General features: G+C 38.3%; 1 protein-coding gene and 1 pseudogene across 9 annotated transcripts in view; both read left to right on the forward strand.

The window, feature by feature from the left end:
• The window catches only part of FKBP5 (FKBP prolyl isomerase 5), a 118325-nt gene that overhangs the window by 20324 nt on the left and 72599 nt on the right, over nucleotides 1-25402 (forward strand). The window lies entirely within an intron of this gene.
• LOC128594859 (ubiquitin thioesterase OTUB1-like) lies at nucleotides 10337-12606 on the forward strand (annotated as a pseudogene). The gene has a single exon (XR_008382642.1). The product of XR_008382642.1 is annotated as a ubiquitin thioesterase OTUB1-like (transcript).

Consider the following 25402-nt stretch of genomic DNA (forward strand, 5'->3'; position numbering starts at 1 on the left):
CATTTTAACAAAAGAGGTAAATGACTGTTTCACTGCCAGTTTTATGATTTGAAGTCCTAGTCACACAATACGTTTAGAGGCCATATTAAGTGAAAATTCTATTTATTAGAAAGTCAGGAGATGAGGAGCAGTGGTTTCTTAGAGGAAAATCTCGAGTACTGTTTCCAGCAGAAAGGGAAGAACAGACTCTGGACAAAAACAAGAAATTTCATCAAGGCCATAAAGGGCCTGGTATAGTGGGAAATAGGAGTTGGACTTTACATAGTGGCTGATCTGCTATCGCAGTACAGGGTTCTTTCTAGAATAATTTTTATGTTCTTATTGTATTACATGTCTGTTATAGAAAAATTTAATAAAGATATATATTAGTGAAGAAAATGAAAATTTCCTATAATTTTTTTTCCTTTTGGAATGTTAACTAATTTCTCTTAAACTTCATTTAATATCCAAGTTACTTTTTATTTGTTTAATTGAAAGGATGCTTATTGAATTGTTCTTTCTACAAATTGTGCTCTTAATGACTGTAGGGGTTAATCATTTTAAAGCCTTTTTTAATATAATGATTCTCTTAATCTATTTTATGAGGGCCCTAGACATAATTAACATAGTGAGAACACAGATTTAGAGGTCATTAGGCATAATGCTTGACATACACTAAGTTTTCCTTAAATAGTTGCTGAATGAATTGATGAGTTTCTCATCAAGCACTTTTCTTTTATTAGAGATGGAGTCTTGCTCGGTCACCTGGTCTAGAGTGCCAGGGTCTCAGCTTAGCTCATAGCAATCTCTAAACACCTGGGCTCAGTTTATCCTCCTGCCTCAGCCTCCCAAGTAGCTGGGACTAAAAGCATGTACCATCACACGAGCCTTTTTTTTTTTTTTTTTTTTTGTAAAGATAAGATCTTACTATTGCTCAGGATGGTCTTGAACTCCTAGCTTCAAGAGATCCTTCCACCTTGAGCTCATAAAATGCTGGAATTACAAGCATGAGCCACTCAGCCTGGCCTCATTAAGCTCTTTTAATAGCTCATGTTTCCTGTACTGTTGATAATCAAGATTAATAATAGTCATCTAAGGTTAAGAGCTTTTGCTGTACTCTGCTTTTTCTTATTGAAAATTTAATAAAATGGTCATTTTTCATAAAAGCTACTAATGGGTTAATATATTTTTAGTTATTTTCTATGCATTTACACATGCATATGCATTGTCTTTATACAAATAAAATATATACAAAATTCTGTTCTAGAAATTGTTTTTCTTCATGCCATTCTTTAACATCCTTCCATATCAACTTATGTATAGTTGCTTCTTCATTTTAAATCTCTGTGTAATATTTACACATAGATGTATATTAACGATCTCTTAAGGAAATTTCCTTTTTTTTTTTTTTTTAACTATTACAACAATGTCATGTTTCATAGCCTTCTACATATACTTTTGCTTGTTTCTGTAAGAATATTTTCCAGGTTATTTCCTGAAAGTGATATTGTTGGGCTAAAGGATGTTTGCACTTAAACTTTTTATAGATGTTGGCAAATTTTCCCTAAAAAGTATTGTACCAGTGTGTACTCTTGCTGAGGATGTTGTGTTATTTTTATGATAATGATATATTCTTTTTGTGGCTTAGAAAGATGTTCAGAAGATGATAGATTAAGTGGCCTACAGGTGCTCCTCAATTTACAATAGGGTTACATCTTGATAAATCCATTCATTATACATTGAAAACATCTTAAGTCAAAAAGTCATTCAATACATCTAACCTACCAAACATCGTAGCTTAGCTTAGCCTGCCTTAAGCATGCTCAGAACACTTCCATTAGTGTTACGTTACAATTGGGCAAAATCATATAATACAAAGCCTATTTTGTAATAAAGTATTGAATAGCTCATATAATTTATTGAATACTTTACTGAAAGTGGAAAAAATAGAACGGTTGTATGGGTACTTAAAGTATGGTTTCTAGCTTTTATACTATCATAAATTTGAAAATTTTATTTATTTTTTATTGAGAGGTTTTTTTTTGTTTTGTTTTGTTTTTTGAGACAGAGTCTCACTTTTTGCCCTTGGTAGAGTGCCATGACATCATAACCCACAGCACCTCAAACTCTTGGGCTCAAGTGATTTTTTTGCTTTGGCCCCCCAAGTAGCTGGGACTATAGGTGCCTGCCACAGCGTTTGGCTATTTTTATAGATGGGGTCTCACTGTTGCTCAGGCTGGTCTCAAACTGCTGAGCTCAAGCAATCCACCCAACTTGGCCTCCCAGAGTGCTAGGATTACAGGCATGATAACGTTGAAAGTTTTAAGTTGAACCATTGTGAGTTAGAGACAGTATTTCTGTTGTCTGTTGTGATCAGTTGAAGTTAAGTGGACAATGGTGTACTATGTCCTATATTGAAATATAGTGCGCATTGCACAGATTCAGATGTGGAAGATTATGATGTTGATTTTCCAGGTTTTCATCTTAGAATGTTTAAGGTAAACATTTTCCAGTGACATTCTAAAGGGGTAAATGGCCATGAATGCTGGTTCAAGAAGGTTAGATTTGTTGTGCCGGTGAACTATTTAAAGTCCTTGAATTGGGGAATAATGTGGTAAGTGTGCTATATGAAAGATTTCACTGGAAGTATGTATAGAATGAGTGGAAGTGAGTGAGTAGGGTGGAGATAGGTTGGATGGAAAACTGGTAATTTATAAAGGAAATTGAAAATCTCAGAATATGGTGTTAGCTATGGAATTGGAAAGTAAGATAGTGGGAAACATAGTGACTAGATGGTAGGTCCTATTGACTAAATGCATAAAAATATTAAAGTTGTAAACCTAGAAGAATGGCTAGATAATACAGATTATGAAGTAAATTGAGAAGGGGCCAATTTTGAAATAGTTAATTTTTCTTTAAAAACAGAGACATAAAAGGCTTCTGACACCTATAGCCAAGGCAATTAGAAATCAATCAAATACTGGAGAAGAAGAGGGGGGAAATGATGACTAGATTTGGGAGTTATTCTAATAGAAGTAGTGGTTGGAATTAAGAGTGGGTGAATTCTGGGATGAGGTGGTTGATAGGGGGAAATCTGTTGGTTGGGGAACTACATTTTGAAAAGGGGATACTCACAATAATGAAAGATGTGGAGTACGAAGAATCAAGAGAAATGTTACTGAGACCTCACTTTCATTTTTTTTTAGTCTACATATGATACTATATTTACTGGATGTTTTCCTGGTAGATTCCATGTTCTTTCTTTGGGAATGGGACCTCAGAAAATTTTGATGATTATTTTGAAGATGTAATTAAATTTTATTCCTGAAATTGAACGTGAAACTTGTAAAAGGGTCTTGGAAAAGTTTGGGTATCATATGCTGTGTTCCTTTTAGTTTCATAAAATATCTTCATCTTATTTGAATATCTGTAGATCTAAAATAAAATATGGCTGATTTTTGGATAGATAAAAGTCTGGATACTTTGCACATTTTAATTGATCATTAAAAAAATATTTCCTCGCTTTCAAAAACTTGGCCAATAATTATAAGGCTCCTTTTAGGACATAGTGTGAATTCAGTTTTTGCTCTCTTAGTGCTTGTCAGCATGGAGCCTGTTCACAGGAACTTTATCTAGAATCAGAGTCAGGGACCTGTGACACTCCCAGAGTCAGTATGTGAAATGGTCAGAGTGCAGGCTGGTTCCTCTGTTCACTGCAATATTTCCATGGGTAAATACCTAACCTCTCTGTCCCTTGGATTCTCTGTCTGGACATTGCAGTAATAACAATGTCAGTATTTTAGGGTTGAAATCAAAAGGATCTGTCATTCTAGTAAGGGGAGACAGGCAATACACTAATGCTGTAAATATATTTGCCAAGTGGTGAGTCGAGAAAAAAAATAGTGGTGTTGATTATAATACTTTCTTGCTCTTTTATGGCAGGTTACAGGAAAAGCCTATCTGATAAGAAAATATTTGAACAGAGACCTTAAAGAAGTGAGGGAGCAAGCTATGCACATTCCTATCTTGGGGAAGAGTTCCAGGTAGAGGGGACAGCAAGTACAAAGGCCCTGAGGAGGGGCAAACTGGAGGGGACAGCAAGAAGGCCACTGAGTGAGAGTGGTAAGAAATTATTTCGGAGATAGGCAGTGATCATCGTAGTGTATTAAACATAAGGACTTTGGATTTTATTCTTTGTGAGATGAGAAGCTATTGCAGTATTGCCAGAGTAATTTTTCAGAAAGCTAGTCTGATTGTCACTTCTTTTCTTAAAAATGCTTTGTATCCCTGTTTCCTTTGGAATAGAGTCCAAATGCTTTATTCTGGTACACAAGGTCCTTCACAGTCAGGCCTCTGCCTATTTATTTAGCATCATCTGCTCCTTTCCCACATGTACCCTTCACTTTAGCCAAATTGGAACACATTCAGTTCCCTGGATGGGTCATGATGATTCGTGTCTTCGTGTCTTTCTGCACAATTTGCTCTGTGAGAAACCTTCCCCCTCAGCTCACATGGTCTCTGGCTGTTTTAGAGGGTCCTCTTTGTACTCTTGTTCTCTCACCATTCCATCCTCTAGCCACTTTGTACTCAAGCCACATAGTCTTAGAATGTACTGTGTTCTTTTACCAGCCTTGATTGTACTCTTGCCACACCCTTCCCAGTTGAAATTATGCCCATCCTTCAAGAACCACCTCAAACATTGCCATCTTTTCCTTTTTTGGACCATTGTAAACACTTTGTCGCTCTCTTATACCTTATCATAATTACTTTAAATTAAAATGTTTGTTTGCTTTACCTCACAAATAATACTTGGGCTAACTTATTTCATTTCCCTTTGTAGCCCCTAAAATAGGGTTTTGCATACATTTTGTATTCAATAGGTATTCATGGTGTACAGGATTGATTAGGATAATTAGAAAATGATTGGCTTTCAATCTGCTAAGGGGCAAAATCAGCAAAATGAATAAATATTAAAATGAGAATGACTATTAAATTAATAAATTTACTGTAATACATGATGATAACAGTAACCCTTGTTCAGGCATATACTTACTCCTAGCACCAAAAATTAGTGTACCCATTTTGAGGTGTAAGTTGGTAGAATATATTCAGATGCATAAAAATGTTCATGGTTTTCGACCCAATCATACTACTTTTGGAAGTCCTCTTGAGAAAAATAATACGAACTAGAATGACAATCACAACTACTATTAGCACAATGTTGAAAGTTGATTATGTGACAGGCACCATGAATCAGGGGTCCTCAAACTTTTTAAACAGGGGGCCAGTTGACTGTTGGAGGGCCAGACTATAGTTTAAAAAAAAACAAACTATGAACAAATTCCTATGCACACTGCACATATCTTATTTTGAAGTAAAAAAAAAAAAAACGGGAACAATACAATCACACTGCCGCATGTGGCCCGCAGGTCGTAGTTTAAGGACCCCTGGAAGCCCTTTATGTACATTATTTTAATTTAATCCTCAGAACCCCAAGAGGTGTTGATACTGTTAACCTCATGTTTAAGATGGGGAGACTGAGGAACAAAAAGTTAAGTGACTTGCCCAAGATCGTACGGCTGATTCTCTCTCAAAGTATTTTAAGAACCATACTCTCAATTATATGATATAATAAAAAGGTAGGCACAAAAATGTTCACAAATGTATAGTGTTATGCTGGAGTTTATTTCTTTTGTTGTTGAGACAGAGTCTCACTTTCACTCTCAGTAGGAGTTTATTATTTTATTTTATTTTTTGAGACAGAGTCTCACTACATCACCCTCCGTAGTGCGCCGTGGCATCACAGCAACCTCCAACTCTTGGGCTTAAGCCATTCTCTTGCTTCAGCCTCCTCCCAAGTAGCTGGGACTACAGGTGCCTGCCACAATGCCCAGCTATTTTTTTGTTGTCGTGGCAGTTGTTTAGTTGGCCCAGGCCGGGTTCAAACCCACCACCCTCAGTGTATGGGGCTGGCGCCGTAACCACTGTGGTATGGGCGCCGAGCCAGGAGTTTATTTCTTGACTTTCAATTCTGTTCCCTTACTCTATGTGTCCTTAACCCTGGTATCACACTGTCTTGATTATTGTAGCTTTGGGTAGGTAAATTTTGAAACCAGGAAGTGTGTCCTGCAACTTTGTTCTTTTTCAAGGTCATTTTGGTTATTTTGGGTTCGTTACATTTCCATATGAATTTTAAAATCCCCCTGTTAATTTCTACAACACATCCAGCTAAGCATTTGGCAGGGAGTTCATTGATCAATTTAGTGATCATTCAGTAGAATATAATGCTGTCATTTAAACTTACAGTAATAAGGACAACAATAACAATTTAAAATGTCTTTAGTGTTAAGTTGGAAGAAGCACAATATAAAATATGTACATCGTGATGGCAACTATGTGAAAAATGTATATAAAAACGGTTGCTAAAAAGAACTGTCAAGAGAATGAGAAGCCAAGAGAGAGACTGGGAAAAAATATTTGTAAAAGATGGATTTGATAAGGGACTGTTACCCAAAATATACAAAGAACTCTTAAAACATTAAGAAATAAACAGATTGATTTAAAAATGGGCAAAATACCTGAATAGACACCTCACCAAAGAAGATACACAGATGGCAAACAAACATGAAAAGGTGCTCAACATCATATGTCATTAGGAAACTGTAAATTAAAACAGTAATGAAATACCACTACACACTTATTAGACTGGCCTACAACTCCAAACCCTGACCATAGCAAATGCTGACAAGAGTGTGAAGCAACAGGGACTCTCATTTATTGCTAGCAGGAATGCAAAATGGTACAACCACCTTGGAAGACAGTCTGGCAGTTTCATACAAAACTAAACACTTGCACACAGATGTTTATAGCAGTTTTATTTATAATTGCCAAAATTTAGGAGCAACCTAGATGTCCTTCAGCAGGGGAATGGATAAATAAACTGTGGTACATCCAGGCAATGAAATAGTATTCATCGCTTGGCACCTGTAGCACAGTGGTTACGGCACCAGCCATATACACCAAGGCTGGCGGGTTCGAACCCAGCCCAGGCCAGCTAGAACAATGGCAACTGCAACAAAAAATAGCTGGGCATTATGGCTATAGTCCCAGCTACTAGGGAGGCTGAGGCAAGAGAATAGCTTAAGCCTAAGAGTTTGAGGTTGCTTTGTGCTGTGACGCATTGGCACTCTACTGAGGGCGACATATAAAAATCTGCCTCAAAAAAAAAAAATATTCATTGCTAAAATGCGTCAAAAAGTAATCTATCAAACCATGAAAAGACAATGGGCAAAATATCTGAACAGGCACCTCACCAAAGAAGATACACAGATGGCAAACAAACTTAAATGCATGTTACTAAGAGAAAGAAGCCAACCTAAAAGGGCTGCATATTATGCAATTCCACCTGTAGGACATTCTGGAAAGGGGAAAAAATCATAACCACTTTGAGATATCATCTAACTCCAGTAAGATTAGCCCACATCATAAAATCCCAAAACTACAGATGTTGGCGTGGGATGCAGAGAGAAAGGAACACTTCTCTACTGCTGGTGGGAATGCAAGCCAATACGACCTTTTTGGAAAGAAGTTTGGAGAATACTCAAGGAACTAAAAATAGACCTACCGTTCGATCCCGCAATTCCTCTACTAGGTATATACCCAGATGATCAAAAATTATTTTACAGCAAAGACATTTGCACCAGAATGTTTATTGCAGCCCAATTTATAATTGCCAAGATATGGAAACAGCCCAAGAGTCCATCAACCCATGAATGGATTAACAAATTGTGGTATATATATACCATGGAATACTATGCAGTCATAAAAAGATGTAGACTTCACATCTTTTTTTTGTTCTTTTTTTCTTTTTTATTTTTCCATTTTTTTTTTATTATTGTTGGGGATTCATTGAGGGTACAATAAGCCAGTTACACTGATTGCAATTGTTAGGTAAAGTCCCTCTTGCAATCATGTCTTGCCCTCATAAAGTGTGACACACACTAAAGCCCCACCCCTCTCCCTCTGTCCCTCTTTCTGCTTCCCCCCCCATAACCTTAATTGTCATTAATTGTCCTCATATCAAAATTGAGTACATAGGATTCATGCTTCTCCATTCTTGTGATACTTTACTAAGAATAGACTTCACATCTTTTATGTTTACCTGGATGAAGCTGGAACATATTCTTAGTAAAGTATCTCAAGAATGGGGGGAAAAAGTATCCAATGTACTCAATACTACTATGAAATCCATATATAATCACCTACACATTCATACGAATGGTAAAACATTATAGTCTACAAAGTAGAAGGGAAGAGGAGAGAGAGCAGAGAGGAGGGCGGGAGGTGGGAGGAGGTAGGGTGTTTGGGGGACCTGACCTAATGTGCATGATGCAATGGTACATTTCAAAACTATTAAGAAAAGAGTGTAATTGTCTTACCACAACAAATAAGTAAGCGAGGTGATGGATGTGTTAATCAGTTCAATGTAAGCATTGTACATTGTATATCAAATCACTATACTGAACCCCTTAAATATATCAGTGTACACAGTTAAGATTTAATAAAAAAATAAAAATTATTCGCCAGGGTTTAGAGGAGAGGGAAGGATGAATGGATGGAATATGAAAGATTTTTAGGGGAGTCAAACTGCTCTGTATGATACTATAATGGTGGATACATATCACACATTTGTCTAAACCCATTAAATGTGTAACACCAATTTATTGAATCTTAACATACAGACTGCGGGTGATAATGACGTAGGTTCACTGCTTGTTAACAGTTGTCAGTGTGGGTTTAGTGGTTGTAATACATGTACCACTCTGGTGCTGTATGTTAATAGAAGTGGAGGAGGCTAAGGGGTGGGCAGGAGGTATGTAGGAACTGTCTACTCTGCTAACTTTTGCTTTGTATCTAAAATACTCTAAAAAATAGAGTATTTTTTTTAAAGTTCCCCTAAATTGCGATGATACTTTGGTTATGATTCTCTTTTCCTTTATTTCCCAAATTTTCTGTAACTATATTACACTTATAATTTTAGAATTTTAACCAAGTTTTGGACAACAGAATAATTTTTTTTTTTTTTTTTTGAGACAGTGTCACTATGTCACCCTTGGTAGAGTGCCTTGGCATCACAGCTCACAGCAACCTCCAACTCTTGGGCTTAAGCAATTCTCTTGCCTCAGCCTCCCAAGTAGCTGGGACTACAGATACCCGCCACAGCACCTGGCTATTTTTTTGTTGCACTTGTCATTGTTTAGTAGGCCCAGGCCAGGTTCAAACCTGTCAGCCTCTGTGTACGTGGCCGGTGCCCTAACCACTGAGCTACAGGCACCAAGCCAGAATAAATTCTTAACTTGAGATGCAACCCTTAGTTCTATAGATAAAAACCAGTTACCTAACTTTGCAAGAAGACTGAAGATAAGGAGCTGGGGTATAAGGTTATGGTTAGAATGAGCCAATCCGAGACTGGTTCAGCTCCTTGAATTCTTCTTTCTTTCTTCAGTCAGTTTCATTCACTTTCTCCTCCATGTTCTCACAACTCCATTAAAAAGCCTATTCCTCATATCCTAGGTTAGGGCTTTCCTCAGAACTATTAGATGAAATTTGGGGAATCTGGCTATTTTGTGTAATTGCCATTGATAAGTGGGATGAATGGTGGCAGAGTAGCAAGCAAGCAAGGAGCCAGACAATGTGTTCTGAGCCACAGAAGCCACTGTTGATGGAAAGTGATTTTGGGAGGGAGAAGAGTAAGTTGTCTAAGCAGAGCTCTTCACTGTCTTCTCTGCCCATGTTATGTTCTGTTGGTTTCTTTGCATCTGTATAGATTTTATAGGTTTTTGGTTTTTTTTATGAAATGCTCTTTAAGAGCCGAGACCTGCATATGACACTACGGCTAGTTAAAAGTTTATATAGGTACACAGAGAAACAAGCTATGTGGCTTGGTGACAGACTGCTGCTCACATGTTGGTTAAGTACATGGCAGAATGTTTATGTTCTAAATAGTTTGGGGGTTTTCTTTCTAGTTTAAGCAGTGTTAAAATCTCAGTATATTGAAGTATTGATAGGTATTACATATAATAGGTGGGCATTTGAGGTTTGTTCCAAAACAAAAGAAAAATTTCAAGACCTGCTAAAGATATTAATACAAGTATCAGCTATAGCTAACTTTTTTTTTTTTGTAGAGACAGGGTCTCACTTTATGGCCCTCGGTAGAGTGCCGTGGCCTCACACAGCTCACAGCAACCTCCAACTCCTGGGCCTAAGCAATTCTCTTGCCTCAGCCTCCCGAGTAGCCAGGACTACAAGCGCCCGCCACAATGCCTGGCTATTTTTTGGTTGCAGTTTGGCCGGGGCCGGGTTTGAACCCGTCACCCTCCGTATATGGGGCCGGTGCCTTACTGACTGAGCCACAGGCACCGCCCTATAGCTAACTTTTGTATCATGGCTTTGAAGAGGATTTCCCCTGCATATTTTTCAGTTTAATTAATCAAGAGAAGGGGAAAACAGTTGTTAACTTAAGAGTTTTTAATTATGGTTATTTATTTGAAATGTAAAATTAATTTTTTATTCTCATTTCTTAGTAAGGTTTAAAATATATATAAAGAAGTAAAAGAAGATGCTGTAATTAAACAGACTTCCAGAAATGTTTTATACATATTTTGTATAAACATGTTTTGTACAAAACCTTAGTTTTGCCTGCTGTTTTAAAATAAAGTACCTGGGGCCAGACGCAGTGGCTCACGCCTGTAATCCTAGCACTTGGGAGGCTGGGGCGGGTGGATTGCCTGAGATCATGGGTTTGAGACCAGCCTGAGCCAGATCAAGACCTTGTCTCTAAAAACAGCTGTGCGTTGTAGTGGGCGCCTGTAATCCAGCTACTTGGGAGGTTGAGGCAAGAGAATCGCTTGAGCCCAAGAGTTGGAGGTTGCTGTGAGATATGACACCATGGCACTCTACCAAGGGTGACAAAGTGAGACTCTGTCTCAAATAAAATAAAGTACCTGCCATTTTAGGAGAGAGATTTATTATTATCAGTTACAGGCTTTGACTTTTGTAGTGTCATATAAAAATTATACCCTTCAAATTTCAGACTATTAAAATTTGTTCAAACAGCATTTATTTTATAAGACAATTTTTTCCCTACTGAAATTCCACTCATGAAATCTGTGTTTTTTGCTATTTTTCCCTTGTACTCATGGATTTCCATTTCTGGCACAGATGGGATAACAGAGATTGTTGGATTTACTCTTCTGGCTGTAATCACAAAACAAACAAAAGCCCCAGGCAGAGTATATGAAGCAACAGTTTCATGCACTGAACAACAGGCAGTACAGGACAGTGAACCAGAGAAAGCAGAAACAAACAAGGTGAAGTCTATAATTATATGTACTAGCGTACATCCAGGGGAGAATGCTGGGCTGCAGGGTAAGCAGGACCCTACACAGAGCCCAGCAGTCTCCTTGAGTTCAGGAGATGGATCTGGAGTCTAGGGAGGTTAAGATATTAGAGATTGGAGAGGGGAGAGCTGCATAGGGAGAGAGCTTCAGAGATCTGCAGGGTCAAGAATAGTTTGTGCTTACACAAACCAGATCAGAAAAACCTCTTACGATACAGGACAACAGGGCAGTGCAGCGCTGTTTAAAGATGGCGGTGGAGGAACCTCAGCAGCAGAAGCAGGAGCCGCTAGGCAGTGACTCTGAAGGTGTTAACTGGCCTATGATGAAGTCATCGTGGCTCAGCAGGACTGAATTCAGCAAGAGATTGCTGTGCAAAACCCGCTGGTGTCAGAGCGGCTGGAGCTCTCGGTCCTATACAAGGAGTATGCTGAGGATGACAACATCTACCAACAGAAGATCAAGGACCTCCACAAAAAGTACTTGTGCATCCGGAAGACCAGGCCTGATGGGAACTGCTTCTATCAAGCTTTTGGATTCTCCCACTTGGAGGCGCTGCTGGATGATAGCAAGGAATTACAGCGGTTCAAGGTTGTGTCTGCCAAGAGCAAAGAGGACCTGGTGTCCCAGGGCTTCACTGAGTTCACAATTGAGGATTTCCACAACACGTTCATGGACCTGATCGAGCAAGTGGAGCAGACCTCAGTAGCTGACCTGCTGGCCTTCAACAACCAGAGCACCTCAGACTACCTTGTGGTCTACCTGCTGCTGCTCACGTTGGGCTGTCTGCAGCGGGAGAGCAAATTCTTCGAGGACTTCATCGAGGGTGGGCGGACTGTCAAGGAGTTCTGCCAGCAGGAGGTGGAGCCCACGTGCAAGGAGAGCAACCACATCCACATCATCGCACTGGCCCAGGCCCTTCGTGTGTCCATCCTGGTGGAGTACATGGATCTCAGCGAGGGCTGCACCACCAACCCACACATCTTCCCCAAGGGCTCTGAGCCCAAGGTCTACCTTCTCTACTGGCCTGGACACTATGACATCCCTACAAATAGGGCTGGCCCAGCCTGCCACTGCCCTGCCTGCCCTCCCCTCTGCCAGGCGCTAGACATGTACAGAGGTTTTTTGTGGTGGTAAATGGTTATATTTCAACTCCCTTCTTCCTGTCACATGACCTTCTGTGTTTTATTAAAGGGGATGCTGGTGGTGAAAAAAAAAAAAAAAGATACAGGACAACAGGTAGAAAGGTATTGCTCTTTAGGGGGATGGATGTAACCCTAGACTGAAGACTACTCCGATCCTCCCAACAAAGCTTAAAATAAAGCCTCAAATGAATCAAACTCTTGCCTGTAATCCTAGCACTTTGGGAGGCTGAGGGGGGTGGATTGCTTGATTTTAAGAGTTGCGACCAGCCTGAGCAAGAGTAAGACCCTGTCTCTACAAAAACTAGAAGAACTAGCCAGGATTGTGTCTGGCACCTATGGTCCCAGCTACTTGGGAGGCTGAGGCAAGAGGATTTCTTGAGCCTCAAAGTTTGAGATTTCATGAGTGAGCTGTTAGTCAACAGCACTCTAGCCAGGACAACAGAGTGTGACTCTGTTTCCAAAAAAAAAAAAAAAAAAAAAATCACACACAACACAAAATGAATCAAACTGTTTCCAAGTAACCTAACCACATCTCAGAACAAAGCTCAATATTTATACAAAAACAAAAACATCTGGTATTTACCAAGGTAAAATTTACATTTAGTCTCTAGTCAAAAATTATCAGGCCTGCAAAGTGGGAAAATAGAACCCATAAAGAGGAAAATCAAAAGGAAAAGACCTAGAAATGACACAGATATGGAATTAGTTAACAAAGACATTAAAACAATTATTAATTACTGTAGAATCTCCATAGCTGAGTGCCTCCCTACATTGACAGCCTCTTTAAATTGACCTTATTTTAATAGACTGGGCATGCACCACATGTACGTATCAGTACAGTGGGCCTAGTTCCTTATATTGACCCCTCTGTATGTTGACCAGTTTGTTACAGTTCCTTGGGTGGTCAACTTATAGAGGTTCTATTATATTCCATATGTTCAGAAAAGGAAAGATTGAGATTGTTAAATACAGATATGAAAGATGGGGCCCAAATTGAACATCTGGAGATATATGAAATGAAAAATATATTGTATAGGATTAACAGCAAATTATTACAGGATGAAAGAGTAGAAAATTTCAAGCCATGGCAATAGAAACTATTCAAAATAAACCCAGGAAGAGGAAAAGACCAGCAACAAGTGAATAGAGCATCAGTGAGCTGTGGGACAACTTCACATGGGCTAATAGATTTGTAACTGTAGTCTTGCACAGAGGAGGGGTTACAGAAAAATTTGATGAATTTGCTAAAAATTTTTGATGAATTTGCAAAAAATTTTCTAAATGTGATCATTATAAACCAAGAGAGCTAAGAAAGAGAAAAAAGGGAACAAAGAACAGATGTGATAAATGGGGAAAAAAATAGGAAGATGGCAGATTTATACCAACCATGTCAATCACATTTCATATAAATGATTTAGACACCTCAATGAAAAAGCACAGTTTAGTAGATTGGTATAAAAAGCCAGACCCACTGTGTGTACAAAAGATACAAATAGGCTAAGAGTAAAAGGCAGAAAATAATATTCCATGCAAAAAAGAAAGTTGGAATAGCTATACTAATTTCAGACAAACTAGAGCAAAGAACATTGCCAGGAATAAAGAATATCATACAGGGGTCAATTCATCAAGTGAAATTAATAGTCTTGGCTTGGTGTCTGTAGCTCAAGCGGCTAAGGTGCCAGCCACGTACACCAGAGCTGGCGAGTATGAATCCAGCCCAGGCCCACCAAACAACAGTGACAACTACAACCAAAAATAGCTGGGTATTGTGGTGGGTGCCTGTAGTCCCAGGCACTTGGGAGGCTAAGACAAGAGAATCGTTTAAGCCTAGGAGTTGGAGGTTGCTGCGAGCTGTGATGCCACGGTACTCTATCCAGGGCAACAGCTTGAGGTTCTGTCTCAAAAAAAGAAATTAATAGTCTTAAACATGCACCTAATAACAGAGCTTAGAAATAACACGAACCAGAAGCTGATAGAACAGAAAAGAGAAATAGATCCACATTTATAGTTGGAAACTTCAATACCTCAATTTTCTTGCAATAATTGATAAAACAAGTAGCAAAAAATCAATGATTTGGAAGACCTGAATAACACTATCAACCGACCTAATTGGTATTTATATAATATTCTACCCAATATGAGCAGAATACATTCTTTTCAATTACATGTGGACACTAAGACCATATTTTGAGTCATAAAACAGTAAATTTGAAGTGACTTCAGATATGAAGTATATACACTGACCAAAAGGGAATGAAATTAATCAATTAACGGAAAGGTACCTGGAAAACTCCTAAATATTTAGAAACTAAAACATTTCTGAGAAACCACGTGTCAAAAAAAACCCAAAGATTTATTTATTTATTTATTGAGACAGAGTCTCACTTTGTTGCCCTTAGAAGAGTGCCGTGGCATCACAGCTCATAGCAACTTCAAATTCCTGGGCTCAAGCAATTCGCTTGAGACTACAGGTGTCCTCCACAATGCTCCGCTATTTTAGAAATGAGGTCTTGCTCTAGCTCAGGTTGGTCTCAAACTCATGAGCTCAGGCAGTCTACCTACCTTGGCCTCCCAGAGTGCTAGCATTACAGTCGTAAGCCACTGTGCTCGGCCCAAAGGCGAATTTAGAATGTACTTTGTACTGAATGAAAATCAAATAAAAAATTATGGATCATAGTAAAAGCAGATACTCAGAGGAAAATTCATGGCATTAAATGCCTATATTGGAGAAGAAGTAAATTCACAAGTCAGTGTCCTCAAAAAGTCAGTATCCTCAGCGTTTACCTTAAAAAACTAGAAAACAGAGAAAGTTAAACCCAAAGTAAGCAGAAGAAATGGGTTAAAATAAAATCAATGAGATAGAAAACAGAAAAATAGTAAAGTTAGTGAAATCAGAAGCTGCCTCTTTGAGAAGACCAAAAAAAATTGATAAACCACTATCCTGACAGGTCAGAAAAAGAGAAAAGATACAAACTACCAGTATCAGAAATGAAAAGGTTAACAAAGCTATAGATCCTATAATTAGCAAAAGGATGAGAGAATAATATGAATTACTTTATGCCTGGTATATTAGACATCTAGATGAAATGTGCAGATTTCTTGAAAATAGCAAAATACCAAACTCACTCAAGAAGAAACAACCTGAGCCCACATCACAAAATCCCAAAACTACAGATGTTGGTGAGGACGTGGAGAAAAGGGAACACTTCTATACTGCTGGTGAGAATGTAAGCTAATATGACCTTTTGGGAAAGAAGTTTGGAGAATACTCAAGGAACTAAAAGTAGACCTACGGTTTGATCCTGCAAGTCCTCTACTAGTTATATACCCAGATAATAAAAAATTATTTTACAGCAAAGACATTTGCACCAGAATGTTTATTGCAGCCCAATTCATAATTGCCAAGACATGGAAACAGACCAAGTGCCCATCAACCCATGAATGGATTAACATATTGTGGTATATGTACACCAAGGAATACTATGCAGCCATAAAAAAGATGGAAACCTCACATCTTTTATGTTTACGTGCATGGAGCTGGACCATATTCTTCTTAGTAAAGTATCTCAAGAAAAAGTATCCAATGTACTCAACACTACTATGAAATCAATATATAATCATCTACACATTCATATGAATGGTAAAAAAACTATAGTCCAGAAAGTAGAAGGGAAGAGGAAAGAGAGGGGCGGGGAGGAGGGAGGGTATTTGGGGGGACCTGACCTAATGTGCATAATGCAGTGGTACATTTTAAAACTATTAAAAATAAATACAATGGGCAAATAGGGGTTATCCCAGGAATGCAAAGTTGGTTTAACATTTGAAAATCAATATCATGTACCTCATTAACAAGATAGAAAAGAGAAAGCATATGATTAACTCAGTAGATAGAGGAAAAGCATTTTATAAAATCTAATAGACCTTGCTGATAAAAACTCAGCAAACTAGGGGGGCGGAAAGGAATTTCTTCAGTCTGATAAGTAAAAAAACATCTATGAAAAACCAATGGCTAAAATCATGCTTAATGCTAAAAGACTGGATGCTTTTCCTCCAAAATGAGGAGTAGGACAAGATGTTCACTGTAACCACTTCTGTTTAACATTGCACTGGAGGGTTTTGCCAGTGCACTAAGGTAAGAAAAAGAAGTAAAAGGGGTCCCAGATCGAAAAAGAAGTAAAACCATCCATTCATGGATGATTGCCTATGATTTCTACAAAAATGCTAGTAGAACAATTAAGTTTGCGTAGCAAAGTTGCAGGATATAAGATCAATATAGAAAAGTCAGTTTTATTTCTGTGTACTAACAAATGAACAAACAGATACTGATACTTAAAAAGAATACCATTTAGGACCAGGCGTGGTGGCTCTGAGAGACCAAGGTGGGTGGATTGCTTGAGCTCAGGAGTTCCAGACCAACCTGAGCAAGAACAAAACACCATTTCTAAAAAAATTGACCGGGCATTGTGGCAGGCGCCTGCAGTCCCAGCTACTTGGGAGGATGAGGCAAGAGGATCACTTGAGCCTACGAGTTTGAGGTTGCAACAAGTTATAAGGCCACGGCACTCAGCCCCAGGGTGACTGACTCAAAAAAGAAAAAATAAATAAATTTTTAAAAAATACCATTTACATGAAAATAAAATATTAAATGCCTAAGGATAAATTTTGTAAGAGATAAGACCTCTGCACTGCAAGCTATAAAACATTGCAGAGAAATTAAAGACAATCTAAATAAGTGGAGAGAAAGATCGGAAGACTCAGTATTGTCAGTTTTCACCAAAGATACACATTCATTGCAGTCCCAATAAAAAATTCCAGCTGGTGGGCAGCACATGTGGCTCAAAGGAGTAGGGCACGGGCCCCATATGCTGGAGGTGGCGGGTTCAAACCCAGCCCCGGCCAAAAACTGCAAAAAAAAAAAAAGTCCCGGCTGGCAATTTGTAGTAAGTGATAGCTGGCTGTAAAATTAGTGTAGAAATGCGAAGGCCAGGTGGTGCCTGTGGCTCAGTGAGAAGAGTGCAGGCCCAATATACTGAGGATGGCAGGTTCGAACCCGGCCCCGGCCAAACTGCAATAGAAATGCAAAGGCCCTAGAATAGCCAAAACAATGTTCATAAATAACAGAGATGAAACACTTAACACCGTTTGATTTCTAGAACTTACAGCTACAGTAATCAAAACATGGCCTTGGTGGTAATTGATATAAACTGATAGATCCGTGAAAGAGAATAGAAGAGTCTAGGAAAAAATTTGATTAATTGATACTTTGTTTTTTTTGCGTGTTGGCTACATTTACTTTTTTATACTTAAAAAATTTTTTTGTTTCTTTTTTTAAACTTCAGAATATTAGAAGGTACATATTTATGTTTACATACTTTTTTATACAGGTCGAGTCAAAGTTGTAAGAGTGCCTTTCACCCACATAATATGCATTGTACCCAATAAGTGTGAATTTACCCCTTTGTTATTGATACACTTATATCACCCCTTCCCCTAGCTTGGTTTTCATTGAGTTTTACTTCTATATGTGCATTTAATTGTTGATCAATTATTTCCAATTTGGTATTGAGTACATGTGTTTGTTCTTCCATTCTTGTGATGTTTCACTTAGAAGTATGATTTCCAGTTCTTTCCAAGTCATCATAAAGATACCAGATTACTACTTTTTATGGCTGAGTAGTACTCCATAATATCCACATACCACATTTTATTAATCCATTCATATATTATATTGGTAGGCACTTGGATCGTTTCCATGTCTTTGTGATTATGAATTGTGCTGCTATAAACATTCAAGTGTGGGTGTCCCATTTTATAAAATGACCTGTTTTCCTTTGGGTATATGCCTAGCACTGGGATTGCTAGATCAAATGATAGGTCTACTTTAAGTTCTTTGAGGTATCTCCATACAATTTTCTTTTTTTCTTTTTTTTTTTTTTTGTTGGGGATTCATTGAGGGTACAAGAAACAGGGTTACACTGATTGCATTTGTTAGGTAAAGACCCTCTTACAATCTTCATACAATTTTCTATCAAGGTTATACTACTTTACAGGCCCATCAATTGATTTTTGAAGAAGTTGCCAAGGCAATTAAATGGAAAGAGGATCATCATCCTTCTTTTTTTCTTTGAGACAGAGTCTTATTATGTTGCCCTCAGTAGAGTACTGTGGCATCACAGCTCACAGCAACCTCAAATTCTTGGGCTTAAGTGATTCTCTTGCTGCCTCAGCCTCCCAAGTAGCTGGGGCTACAGGCACCCACCACAACGCCCAGCTATTTTTTTGTTGCCGTTATTGTTGTTTAGCAGGCCCGGGGCAGGTTCGAACTGGCCAGCCTAGGTGTATGTGGCTGGCCCTGTAACCACTGTGCTACGGGTGCTGAGCTGGATCATCATTCATTAACAAAGGTTTTAATAGAGGCTAGAGTCATGCTTGAGTATTTATTTTTGCCTTAGTGTGCTAGAGTAATTGCTGACCTTATTCACTGGCTATGACCATCATGGTCAGATGACAGTTAGTGACATGGCTTCAGATTGACCTACACAACTATTAGACTCACTTATATCCACAAGTCAAGGAATGATATAATTGGTTCTTTAGAAGGCCTCTATTATAGGAATGTGTAGATTTTCCATAGAGTGCTGTCAAGTAACTTGAATTTTATTCTTAACTTCCTAATAATTTATCCTGGTTCTATGAAATAAGGCTAACTTTTTCCTCTTGATAGTCTTTGTTGGTGGTTTCTAAAGACTTGTTTAATTCAGCAAATGAATTGTGTACCTGTTGTGTGGTAGTCACTGTTCTACACCAATGAACAATTTATTTTGTAATGAGGGAGTAACTAGATGACTATAAAGATAATAAACATAGCTCCTTAATTGGAGTAAGGTTATAAGGGTGGTTGAATAAAAATTGAATTTTAAAAAAAGATTTTAGAGCAGCATTAATGTACACAGCTATGATTTAATAGTAAAAAAAAGATTTTAGAACAATTTGATCTTCATATTTAAAAAAAAGATGAATCTTGATCCATACGTTATATATAAAAGTTAACTCAAAATTGATCATAGACCTAAATAAAGCCTGAATCTATAAAATCTCTGGAAGAAGATCTTTGTAACTTTGAGTTTGATAACAATTTGTTAGGTACGATACCAAAAGCATGATTTGCAAAAGAAGAAAATGATAAATTGGACTTTAAGAGTATCTCTTTGAAAGCCACTTTTAAGAAAATAAACGAATAAGGGACAGACAAGGATAAAATATTTGCAAAAGATATATCTGATAAAAGACTTGTATTCAGAATATATAAGGACCTCTCAAAACTCAAGAAAACGAACACCCAGTAAAAAACTAAGCAAAAGTTTGAAATGATGCTTGATCAGAGAAGATACATGGATGGTAATTAAGCACAGGAAAAGATGATCAGCATCATTAGTCACTAGTAAAATGCAGATTAAAACTACGATAAGATACTACTACATGCATGGTAGAACATCTTCAATTAAAAAGGCTGACAGTACCAAGTGTTGGTGAAGATGTGGAGCACATGAAATTCTCATACACTTCTGGTAGGAATGTAAATGGTATAGCCACTTTGAAAAACAATTTGGGCCAGCCGCGGTGGCTCACACTTGTAATCCTGGCACTCTGGGAGGCTGAGATGGGTGGATTGCTTGAGCTCATGAGTTTAAGACCAGCCTGAGCAAAAAGTGAGAGGCCCCATCTCTACTAAAAATAGAAAAACTGAGGCAAAAGGATTGCTTGAGCCCAATAGTTGGAGGTTGCTGTGAGTTATGATGCCATGACATTCTACCCCAGGGTGCCAGCTTGACAGTTCGTCTTGAAATAACAAAACAAAACAATTTGGTACTTTCTTTAGCATTTAAACAGATATCTACCATGTCATTCAGCCTTTCTACTCCTAGGTTTTTGTCCAAGAAAAACAAATGTATGTGACCACACAAAGATCTGTACACATGTTCATGGCAGCTTTATTTGTGAGAGAGATTTTTTTTTTTTTTGAGACAGAGTGTCACTGTGTCGCCCTTGATAGAGTGCTATGGCATCACAGCTCACAGCAACCTCAAACTCCTGGACTTAGGCGATTCTCTTGCCTCAGCCTCCCAAGTAGCTGGGACTGCAGGTTCCCACCACAATGCCTGGGTATTTTTTTGGTTGCAGTTGTCATTGTTGTTTAGCTGGTCTGGGCCAGGTTTGAACCCGCCACCCTTGGTGCATGTGGCTGGAGCTGTAACAACTGTGCTACGGGTGCCTAGTTGAAAGAGAAAAATTTAAAACATCCAAATGTGCATCAGCAGGCAGATTTGTGGTGTGTCCATACAATGGAATACTATTTAGCAATAAATATGAGTAGTCGGGTGCAGCATTCATGCCCATAATTCAGCACTTGTGAGGCCAAGGTGGGAGAATAGCTTGAGGCCAGGAGTTTGAAACCAGCCTGGTCAACATAACAAGACCCCATCTCTATAAAAAAAATTAGCCAGGCGTGGTTGCATGCATCTATAGTCAGTCCCACTTACTCAGGGCGCTGAGGCTTTAGCCCAGGAGTTCAAAGTTCACAGTTACTATGCTTGTACCACTGCACTCCAGGCTGGGCAACAGAGCAAGACTCTTTTTCAGAAAAATCCCAAGAACTATTATTGATAAATATAACATGTTTGATTCTCAGTATAATTACAGTAAGAGTAAGAAGCCAGAAAAAAGGACATATTATACGAAATTCTATAACATATGGACTATTCAGAAAGCAGTTCAGAGACCTGAACTACGGAAGAATGAGTTATAAAGGGAAATGAGGAAACTTTTACAAGTGACAGATAAGTTCATTATCTTGATTGTGGTGATGGCTTCATGGATATACATTCTTACGTACATATGTCAGAACTTATCGAATTTTGTACTTTAAATATGTGCAATTTATTATTATATCTCAAAATCTGTTAAAGTACTTTCGATGTGTTCTTCAATGTTTATAGCATGCTGCTCACATTTCAGAATCACATAAGAGACTTGAACTCATTTTGAAAATAATTTTTCAGTGATTAAGTTTGCAGTGGTAAAACACATGCATTACATGTATCACGTTTACTTATAATTTTAACTTAGAAAATCAAGAAACCCAATGCATCAATTTGTGTTTTCTGAAATTCTGTATTTTCAGAATGATAAATATCAAATGTTAGATTTTATTTTACTGTCAGATTAAACATTGTTATCCAACTGAATGGTAAATAAAGGATAAGGAAAAAATGTTGTAAGCCTCCATGTACAAAATGGAGGATGCTAACGGAATTATAGTTTTACGAGAAATTCTGATGATTGTAATTGGATGATTAGGGATTTCTGTGGTAGGTAGAATGATGGTCCCTCAAAGATGTTCATGTCCTAATCCCTGGAATTTGTTAATTTCCAGGGGAGAAGGGGGCTTTGCAGATGTGAGTAAGGTTAAAGATTATGAAGTAGAGAGATTATTCTGTATCATCTAGGTGGACCCAACTTAATCACATGAGTTCGTAAAAGTAGAGAAAGGAGGATAGGCGGGAGGAGAGGGAGTATTTCGTGGAACCTCACCTATAGTGCATAATGCAATGGTACATTCCAAACTACTAAGAGTATAGTACAAATGTCTTACCAAAACAAGTAAGTGAGATGATGGTTACGTTAATCAGTCTGATTTAAGCATTCCACATTGTATATCAGATCGGCACATTGTACCCCATAGTTGTACACAGTTATGATTTAATTAAAAAAAAGTAGAGAAACTTTCTTGGATGTGGTCAAAGGGAAAGATGATTACAGAAGAATGATCAAATAAATGCAACATAGCTGGCTTTGAAATGCTACATTGCTGCCTTTGAATCAAGAAATGGGGTCAGCCTCTCTAAAATCTAGAAAAGGCCAGGAAATGGGTTCTCTCTTAAAGTCTTAGAAGGAATGCAGCCCTGCTAAGACCTTCATTTTAGCCCACTGGAGACCCATTCTAGACTTCTAACCTCCAGAACTATAAGATAATAAATTTGTATTGTTTTAGCCACTAAGTCCGTGGTAACTTTTTATGACAGCTCTAGAAAACTAATACTGTATCTAAGCAGGTAAAGCTCAGAATTGATGTTTTGCCAGAGGGTTGTAATAGCAAGTAAATTCTGTATACTAAAATAACTTTTTCCATTCCTTGGGAATTGTTTTCCCTTCTCCTTATCAAACCTAATTTCTCTATAAAACATGTATTCAGTCATTAAAAAGTAATTCTAAATATAAAATACTAGACTTGGAATACCTTGGATGTTCTGGCCTAAGCTGTGAAATATACACTGATGGAGAAACTGAGAAAAGGGCCAAAGATCCCACAGCTACTTACCGGTAGATCTGAGTTTCTTGGCTCTTTTCTTTCTATACTGTTAGGATGAGGATTTAAGGTGACCAAGGTTTTTGGTTTTTCTATACAGACCCAAAATGGCTATTCATGTACAGCTTTTCTCTTAGACATATATAGTATAATGGACTTTGGGAAGCAATTTATGTTATACACCATGTTATAAGAAGATGCAAAACTTTGGTCTTCTGTTTCTTCTGTCTGCATCCCAGCTCTGAAACATCTCTTCCTCCAGTTGCTAGTTAATGTATACTCAGACATGTAGCCATGGTGCTGTTCTTGACTATCCATGTTTAAACTAAATGTAATTAGTAAGGTAAATCTGTTATGTGTTGTGTACGCACAGATGTATAATACACTTCAGAGAGATTTTAATTATGTTTATTTAATTACCCCTCCTGATTAGAACAGAATTTTATTTTTACTTTTATAGTTAAACACTTGGGTACAATGTGATTCTCCAGATTAGGTTTTTCAGATTAAATTTAGAGAAGAAATATAGCCAACTTGTAATATATTATTTCAGCACTGATTATTTATAGTATCTGATATTTTACTATCTTTATATATATTGACTGCTTTTGAAAATCACAATTTCACCATTTATTGAGGGCTATTTGTATACCATTTACTTATAGGAGGTGGTGGGGGTATAAAAATGAATTGGAACACATTCTCTGTGTATACAGCATTCATATTTTTGTCATATGTTACCTTGTTGACCTATTCTTAGAAATCATCAAGGGGGCCAGGCACTAGGGCTCATGCCTATAATCCTAGCATTCTGGGATGCCAGGGCCGGTAGATTGCATGAGCTCGGGAGTTCTAGACCAGTCTGAGCAAGAATGAGACCCATCTCTACTAAAAATAGAAAAATAGCTGGGTGTGGTGGCACACATCTATAGTTCCACCCACTCAGGAGGCTGGAGACAAGAGGAGCTCTTGAACCCAAGAGTTTGAGGTTGCTGTGAGCTCTGATGATGCCTCAGCACTTTGCGCAGGGCAACCAAGTGCAGCTGTCTCCAAAAAAAAAGTAATCACCAGGAGACTCTGAACCAAATTGTTTGAGCCCCCAATGAATTAGTTCTATCACTGTATCACAGGTGGAAATTTGACTTTTCTTTTTTTTTTTTTTTTTTTTTTTGTAGAGACAAGGGTCTCACTTTATGGCCCTTGGTAGAGTGCCGTGGCCTCACACAGCTCACAGCAACCTCCAACTCCTGGGCTGAAGCGATTCTCTTGCCTCCGCCTCCCGAGTAGCTGGGACTACAGGCGCCCGCCACAACGCCCGGCTATTTTTTGGTTGCAGTTTGGCCGGGGCCGGGTTTGAAGCCGCCACCCTCGGTATATGGGGCCGGCGCCCTACCGAGCCACAGGCGCCGCCCGAAATTTGACTTTTCTATCAAAAACATGGGCAAGTAATAGAGGCTCATTCCTCTATTTAAAGGCAGCAGGAAGGAGCCTTTCTTTCTTGCCCATATGAATTTCCTTTTGTGGAGAAGGAAATTGTTTTCTGTTGTTTAATAAATAGGTGAATAGCTGCTACTTACTCTTCATCTTTCGACTCAGATATTCTTTTTTAGAGTATCTGCTCATAGAGCTAGCCACCTCCCCCTTTAAAGATATTTTTTTGGCTTACATCCCATTGGCCAGACTGTAGTCACGTGGCCACACTTAACTACAAGGAAAAAACTGGGGCTTTGTTCTGGGAAATTTCCTGCCCGGTTAAAAAGTGGAGGTTTTATTATTATACTAAAGGAACAAGTGGAAAAGGGGATATTGAGAATTAATTACTAGCAGTGTCTGACATAGCTTTAACAGTGATATCTATCAGATGTACCTTTGAGCTAACGGGTCTCATGACCTGGTTAGAGCTGGATACAGCAGGTGAGAGATAAGAGGCAGTGAGTCCAGAAAGTACCAGAGAAGGATCCAGACGCTTGCCTTAGGAGGTAAAAGAACAGTAAACGGTTTTATTTGAATAGTATGGTACTGAAGGGCAATGAGAGGAATAGAGCAGTAACTTCAGATACTAAGTGCAGTAGTTCTTTTTATTTTATTTATTTTATTTTTTACTTTTTCACAAAGTAAGACTTTGTCACTTTCAGTAGAGTACCTTGGCATTATAGCTCACAGCAACCTCAAACTCTTGGGTTCAAGTGATTCTCTTGCCTCAGCCTCCCATGCAGCTGGGACTACAGGCACCTGCCACAACCCCCAGCTATTTTCTCAGAGATGAGTTCTCACTCTTGTTCAGGCAGGTCTCAAACTCCTGAGCTCAAGCAACCCACCTGCTTCAGCCTCCCTGAGTGCTAGGATTAGAGGTATGAGCTACCAGGCTTGCCCTTGAAGTTCTTTTTAATTTATAGTCGTAATATTGCTGACTTTAGTGATGGTTTGAGTTTTTGAAACTGTTCAACTGCTGCCAAAATTACTATAGGTCAAGTATTCCTTATCCGAAATGCTTAGGACAAGAAGTGTTTTGAATT

This window comes from Nycticebus coucang, chromosome 9, assembly GCF_027406575.1.
Source record: "Nycticebus coucang isolate mNycCou1 chromosome 9, mNycCou1.pri, whole genome shotgun sequence".
Lineage (NCBI taxonomy): Eukaryota > Metazoa > Chordata > Mammalia > Primates > Lorisidae > Nycticebus > Nycticebus coucang.